The following is a 7,038-nucleotide window of genomic DNA, read 5'->3' on the forward strand; positions in this document are numbered from 1 at the left end:
GTATTTTCAGTTGTGGACTGTCCAAGGCATCTACAAACTGATCCCTCAGCAACAACTTGAGGACATCGGGTGCCACAGTTGGGTAGGCCTTGTGTGCCATACTTTCCAAATCCTGTGTCAGCTTTTGCAGGCTCTCTCCTTTAGCATGGACTCTCGTCCTAAACCTGGCCCTGTAGAGTTTGGACTGATTTTGAGTTCCATACCTGAGCTCTAGAGCATCTACCAGTGCTCTATAGTTGTGCCTGTCGTCTGCTGACAACTGTCCAAGTATTTCCAGTGGTTGTCCCTTCAAGCTCGTTGCCAGATATACTGTTTTAGCTCCTCTGTCCATCCATTCGTCTCTGCCAGGATCTCAAATTGTGCTCTATATGCTTCCCATGGTGCCTTCCCATCGAATTTCTGTGGCTTCCTTTGTACTAGATCACCCCTATTGCTGCCATTCATATCTGGGATGTGACTTCTAAAAAAATGAAGATGTCTGAATTAGGGCTTAGCTGCGGGGTCTGGAAGTGGCTTCCCGTTGTCTGAGGCTGATTAGATCGATGGCTACTGTTGCAGGTTTTCTTGCCACTGCTGTTGCCTCTCTTTTTGTTTCTTTTCTCGTTCTTCTTGTTTCTTTCCTTTTTCCTCCAACAACTGCTGTAATCTCTCTTCTTGTTTTTTTGTCGTTCTTCTTGTTTCTTTTCTTTTTCCTCCAACAACTGCTGTAATCTCTCTTCTTGTTTCTTTTGTCGTTCTTCTTGTTTCTTTTCTGGTTCTTCTTGTTTCTTTTCTTTTTCCTCCAGCAACTGCTGTAATCTCTCTTCTTGTTTATTTTGCTGTTCTTGTATTGCTGCCATCAAATCTGCTAAGCTGTAGTTTGATTTGCCACCTCTCGTTTCCATCTTCTTCTTTCTTTTAATTTTTTTTTCTATCCCGCTTCTGACACTAATTTGTTACGTCTCTGTGTTCGTTTGTTAATTTTCCGTAGAATTCTTTCCGAGATACTTCAGCGATGCAAGTCCTTTCTTAAATAAAAGTAGTTTATTCTTTCTCAGTTCAACTTTGCAATACACTTAATTTCCACAAGCACTTTAGCTTAAACACACGCCAGAATTCACAACGATTCACGCACTTTACTTAAGGCCACTACCGCGCTTGACTCAATTGTCCGTCTCTATCTGTCTGCAATTCTATTCCGATTAATTAATTTCGCTTTATCTGGCGCACTTATATACAATAATAGAGGGCGCGTAGAAAATACCAGAGTTGCCACGAACAGACATGATCCTTCTAGAATATCATGACGTGTTACTAGGGTCACGTGACTTCTACTGTCGTAACATCTGTTTTTGAATAAATTTTTTGTGTGGCCAGGGCCACATTAAAGTTTAATGTGGTTCTAGGACCAGGTAATATTTAGAAATAATAATCGTAATTTACTCTTGCCTCTATTCTGCTAGTTTTAACGAACTATCCAATTTCTTTTTCTTTTTTATTTAGGTGGCCGGCGGGGTCCCTTTATGGCCGGGGTTCTGTACTGTGTGTGGCACATTGGGAAATGATCTCTGAAAATCCAGATACACCAAATCCACACCTTTTCACATATGTACATCAGCAGTAATTTCTTGAAAGGTTTGCAAAAGATTAGTAAAACAAGATTTTCTCCTTGTGAAACCATAATGCCATCCAACGAAATTTTAACCTTTGTTAAATGGCTTTGCAAAACAACTTTAATCAGATTTTCAAAACTTTTCCGACTACTGATGTAAAACTGATAAATAATTATCGGAATCTTTTTCGTTTTCTGTGAAAAGAAGAGTAACATTAGCCAACTTCTAATCCTCTGACACTTGCCCACTATTCAAGAACTTATAAAAAAATATTAGAGCAAGTACTGTTGACCTTTCTTAGCACAAAGCTACACAGTGTGTTGTCTGCGCTTATTCTACGCGTGGAATCGAACCCCAGATTTTAACATAAGTAAACTTACCAACAGTAAGGGGCACACAGTAACTGTTATAGTGTGAACAAGACTAAGTAGTTAAATTATAATTTTTATACATTTTATTTTAGTCATTTAGAAATATAAAGTAGGGTAAGGATTAATAATGTAATATTGTTTATATATTTATTGTTAGCCCAATTATTTATTATTATAAATTTTGTTCTTGAATTAACTTTACTATATTTCAGAAGAACTGGCGACATCTCTAGTATAGTTTTTGACAGTCTTTTCCACAGATTTACACAACTGTGGATAACGAGAGTAGTTTCATGACGTTTTTCAGGAGTTACAATTTCCTCTTTTCTGAGCGGTTTATAACAATTTAATAAACATAAGTAATTGTATTACAGTATAACTATTAGTATTATTATTAGAATTCACTGTTGAACATTAAAATAAAACTAAAGCTCGTGATAACTAATTATAGACGGAAATTTTTCTGAGCAATAGAGAGGTAGGCTTACTCTTATCGTATGAATATTTTTTTAAACTAACAATGTATATGTTTATTTAATCAGTAGTTCAGTTTAATTTTACTTTGGTGTGTTTAACATTTAAGCTTTACATTTTCGTTTTCTAGCTTAACATTGAAAAGTGAATTTTCAATTGTCGGTTTGTGTCGTGGATTGCAACGTGCAAGTACTTTTATTATATAGTTTTAAAAATTATACTTAAGTTAGTTTGTTATAAATAAGTTGTACAAAAGTAGCCTAGTTTATACTTATATGGAAATTTTGAAAATTTATTTGATTAGAAATTTAGAAGATTTGTGATTTACTTTTTAAGTGTGTGTATACTCAATTACTGTACTATAGTCTGTAGCCTTTCTTACCTTATTATAATTTATACTTCATTTGATAAGTTTAGCATAATTTTAGTCTTACTGTCTTAACATAAGGATGTCAAAGGACCATTTAGACCTACAACTTTCAAGGCTGTCCCTGCATGCCAACCCCCCTAAAAAACAAACAAAGAAATTTACAATTTTAAACTCATTAAACTCTTGTAAGATGCCAACTTTCATTACTGGTAGAGGCAAATCCAACCTCACATCTGGGTTGTGAATCTCATGCATTTTGATTTGTCTCACAGTCATGCTTACCTCATAAAATCTTGTGTAAAATATGTGATGTCATGTATGCTCATAGACAATGATGTCAATTCAATTGTACTAGAAATTAATGGCTCATGCTTACAGTCTTATTAATCACCATAGCAAGAGAAATTCTATAGACTGGAGTGGATGACATCTTATATCCAGTTTACTAATAAAGAAGGAAAGACTAACTTGCTTTGTTATACCATAGCATTTTGCATTAGTAATAGTTTAGCATCAGAAATGGGAGGACCTGAGTTCTTCGAATAAAATAACTGCAGGTAAGGAAATAGACTGTGTTGCCTGGAGAAAATTCAAGGAAAAAATAAGTTGAATCTGTGATAGACACCATATTTCTACAGGAATACTGAATACAAACCAAAGAAGACTATTGTTTCTTTGTACAGATATCTGGTGTTAGGCCTCATTTAAAGTATTATGTTCAGTCCTGGGCTCCTTATTTTAAGAGGGATAGTGAGTTGTTGGAAAGAGTTCAAAAGAGCATTACTCTACTACTAGGATGATTCCTTGGATGGAGGGCTGTCATATGAGGACAGGTTACGGTCCTTAAAATGATTTTCTGTCAAGAAAAATTTTAGAAAGGATCTGATTGGAGTGTTCACAATTGTAAAGAGAATGGATAGTAGTGATATATTATCTTTTTTGTGTTTATTGGAAAGAGTGGTGAGACTAGTGGACATAGATTTGAGATTTGGCAATGTAGATGTTGTCTGGAACTTAACTTCTTAAGCAGTTTTATTTTTCAAACTGGGTGGTCAACCTTTGGAATAGATTGCATTAAGATATGATAGATGAATTGGGACTGGGAGAGTTCAAGAGAAAACTTAATGAATAGTTGATTGGTTAGAGCTAGATAATGGAATATAGGAATTTGATTAAATCAATAGGGTGGCCACAGTGTCCTGGCAGCCTAATCTGTTCCTGCCTCTACACTAAAACTATTAAATAAATAAATTTAAAAAAATCTTAAAGCCATCCCTTATCATTCATATAGTTATAAAGTTTTCTCTTAAACTCACTAAATTTACTGCCTCTACAACATCTGAAGGTAACCCATTCCAAAGGCTAACCACCCTGTTAGAAAAATAAAATTGTCTTAGTTGAAATTGACTCCTACCCTGCCAATATTTATATTTGTGTCCATTTGCCCTACTATTCTCACTGTTAAGTATGAAGAAATATGATGCATTAACACTATCAATTCCCTTTACAATTTTTTCATCTATGTCATTGATGTAAATCAAAAAGAGCATAGATCTTAAGACTGAGCCCTCAGGTACCCCACTTGTAACATTAATCCAGTTTGACTGAATTCCATTTATAACAACTTTCTGCTTTCTTTCATCCAACTACTCTTCTATCCAATTTGCTAACTTTCCACCACACCTACAGAGATAATTTTTTTCACAAGCCTTTCATGTGGCACTTTGTCAAATGCTTCCTGAAAATCCAGATACACCATATCCACACCCTTACTCTCATCTATATAAGCAGTAACCTTTGCAAAGAATGTCAAAAGTTGTGTAAGGCAAGCTTTTCCCTTAGTTAAATCATGTTGACTATTCAATAAGATTCTAAACTTTGTTAAATGGCTTTGCAAAGCATCTTTTATCAGACTTTCCAAAACTTTTTCCACAACTAATATTGCATTTTATTAAATGATTTTGTAAAGCTTTGTTTGTCAGACTCAAGATTTTTTTCCACCACAGAAGTAAAACTGACTTATAATATACAGGACAGTTCTTATTCCCCCTTTTAAAAATACGAATACCATAACTCTCCAAGCCTCTGGCACCCGCCCAGTTTCTTTTGGCCTTCCAAAAATAAAAACAAGGGGTTCACATATATATGTTCTATGACCTCATTTGATAAGGCAATGGGGAAAACTTGCATGGCTTTGATGCTTTATTTTTAATGTTTCAATCTTTCTATTTGTCACCAAAGAATTAACATCTACATGATTCAGGTCAATTCCAGTATTTCCTATTGAATGCATAGGGTCAGGAAAATTGCTAATTTCTTCTCTTTAAAAAATGGAAGATAAGAAAACATTTAAAAACTCAGCCATCTCAATAAATATCAAAAACTGTGCCATCAGCATTGTTGAACGGCCCAAATCCCATCTTAATATTTTGTTTACCTTTAACTTACTTAAAAAAAATCTTTACTGTTAGTTTTAACATTATCAACCAGCTATTTCTTATGAGTCATTTTGGATTTCCTAGTTTATTTTAACCAAATCCAAAGCTTTACGAAAATCCTACACATGTAGTTCTATATAAGACTATGAGGAACTTGGTGTAAAAGGATAAAAACGTGATGATAATAAATAATTATAGTAAAAAATAATTTATAACTAAATATATATAAGAATAGCAGTAATTGCTGATGACTAGTTTCTTTCCTGTGGTTGATGTTCATTTTTTTAACATGGTAGTTGATCTTTGGAATGGGCTTCCTTCAGATGTGGTGGAAGCAGTAAATTTAAGGAAGGTTTGATAAATTTTTGAATTATAAGGTTGTTCTTAAATGTTTTCATTTGAAGGTGTTACTTGTTACCTGGATTAGAAATGGATGTGGACTTACTCTTAGTTTGTAAAAAATATTTTTATAAGGTGCCACACAAGATATTTGAGGGTAGGGAAAGACTACATATAGTTAATTGTATAGTAGAAGGTTCGATGAGAGAAAGAAAAAAGGTTACCATGAGTGGAGTCCAATCTAAATTGACCATTGTTACTAATGGAGTGCTACGGAGGTCAGTACTTGAGCCTCTGATTTTTCTTATTTACATTAATGATATTGACAGACACATAATTAGTAAAATTTGTTAATGCCATTAAACTCTTGGGCATTTCCAGCTGTATTGAGAAAGTTGAGGTACTGAATAAATTGGATCATTTGGTAAGTTGGACAAGTACTTAGCAAATTACCTTTGATTATAGTAAGTGCAAGGTAATGCATTTTGATCACGAGTTTTATGTAGTTGGGAACCCACTTAATAGCATGACTGAAGAAAAGGATCATAAAATAGTGGTGGATAAGTTGCTCAACCCACCAAAGCAGTACTCTGTTGCTAGTAGTAAAGCCAAAACAATTTTATTGTGTATTTATAGATAAATTGATTACAAGTCAAAAGAGGTAATTAACTATTCTACAAGTCACTAGTTGAGTTTCACTTTGAATTCTGTGTGTTGTTTTGATCTCCTTATGATGTTATCCAAGAAATGGTATTAACTTATTTAAGAGGGTATAGAGGAGGACTACAAGATTGATTTTGAGGATGGAATGGTTATGTAAGAAGGATAGGTTCAAATCTCATAACTTTTCACTTAAGAAAAGAAGGGTAAGACGAGATATTATTGGACTTACAATATGATATGGGGGATCAAAAGGGTGAAGGATTGTGATTTCTTTTTGCTGTATTCTGAATACAGTAGGATGAGAGGACACAAGCTTAAGATTTGGAAAGGACAGGCTAGGCTTCACTTTAGAGAATTGTTTTTCTAACAGCGCAATTGAATTATAGAATGAGTTGCTGTTGGCAGTAGTGGAGGCCAGAACTTTATAGGAACTTAACCATTTCCAGGTGGGTTGGGTAAAAGGCCATATCATCGCGTTTGTTGACTTGCATTAAAAATTTTATTGAACCACTATTTCATAAATTTATGCCCATAAGTTTGGTATAACACTGTAGATTATAATTCCAATTTTAGTATTATACCTTACTCAATTTCTTAATTTAAAAGTATATATTAAAAAAGCACAGTTAAACATCAATTTTTGTGTGTCACATGGTATGCTGAATGCACCACTGGTTCAAATTAGATGTTTGTGATGTCAAAATACTAAGTCTATAGTTTCGTATGAATTAGGAACTCAAATTACTGATATTGACAAGCTAGAATATAAAATAAGAACCTCTTATATTTTA

At 34.0% G+C, this 7,038-nt stretch overlaps 1 protein-coding gene across 3 annotated transcripts in view; it reads left to right on the top strand.

Annotated features, from left to right (window-relative positions):
- The first annotated feature begins 2,219 nt into the window (after nt 1–2,219).
- The window catches only part of LOC106457182 (synaptosomal-associated protein 25-like), a 51,446-nt gene continuing 46,627 nt past the window's right edge, over nt 2,220–7,038 (top strand). For all 3 annotated transcript variants that reach the window (XM_013916576.2, XM_022383019.1, XM_022383020.1), the window contains exon 1: nt 2,220–2,441. The gene's annotated coding sequence lies outside the window, so the exon portion shown is untranslated. The remainder of the gene's footprint in view (nt 2,442–7,038) is intronic.

This window comes from Limulus polyphemus, unplaced genomic scaffold, assembly GCF_000517525.1.
Source record: "Limulus polyphemus unplaced genomic scaffold, Limulus_polyphemus-2.1.2 Scaffold300, whole genome shotgun sequence".
Classification (NCBI taxonomy): Eukaryota; Metazoa; Arthropoda; class Merostomata; order Xiphosura; family Limulidae; genus Limulus; species Limulus polyphemus.